General features: G+C 55.3%; 1 long non-coding RNA gene across 1 annotated transcript in view; it reads left to right on the top strand.

The window, feature by feature from the left end:
* LOC107181760 overlaps positions 1-483 on the top strand; it is a 2,765-nt gene continuing 2,282 nt past the window's right edge. Inside the window, exon 1 of the long non-coding RNA XR_001512462.1 lies at positions 1-44. This is a non-coding gene — a long non-coding RNA (uncharacterized LOC107181760). The remainder of the gene's footprint in view (positions 45-483) is intronic.

Here is a 483-nt window from a genome sequence, read left to right as displayed (position 1 = left end):
GCGCTCCCGGGTGGTTCTCCCCTGCGGCCGGACTCGCTCCTCCTGTAAGTGCGTGAGTTGTGGTTCTGGAATCGCGAAGAAATGATCACGGCTGGTGACTTCTCAGGCCCTTGCACCTCCCACAGTCCGCTCATGCGCCTTTCGTGGGATAGAAAACGTTGCCGTCATTTTTTTTTTTTTATGAGTGTGGGAAAAGGTGCAAGAATATAGGATTGGAGGTAGAAGCGAGGCCGCTGGCAGCATCATTTCACTCTCATGGAGTTGGATGGATGCTGATCTTATTACGACCCCCTGATCCAGGCAGTTTTAGCACAAAAAACAGCCTTGAAATCCTCCCCGCTGGTGTTCCCCCGCCCTGCAGGGGCCGCCCTGCCCACGGGCTTTCGGCTCATCTGTGCCCCGCCGCTACTCCCCTCCCTCCCAACCCACCTTTCTTTGCTTCCTGCTTTAAAATGGTGATCTCAACCTCGCCTGCACGTTAGA

The sequence above is a fragment of the Myotis davidii genome, unplaced genomic scaffold, assembly GCF_000327345.1.
Source record: "Myotis davidii unplaced genomic scaffold, ASM32734v1 scaffold530, whole genome shotgun sequence".
NCBI lineage: Eukaryota > Metazoa > Chordata > Mammalia > Chiroptera > Vespertilionidae > Myotis > Myotis davidii.
The sequence above is the reverse complement of the archived record's forward strand: the minus strand, read 5'-3'. Positions and strand labels throughout refer to the sequence as shown.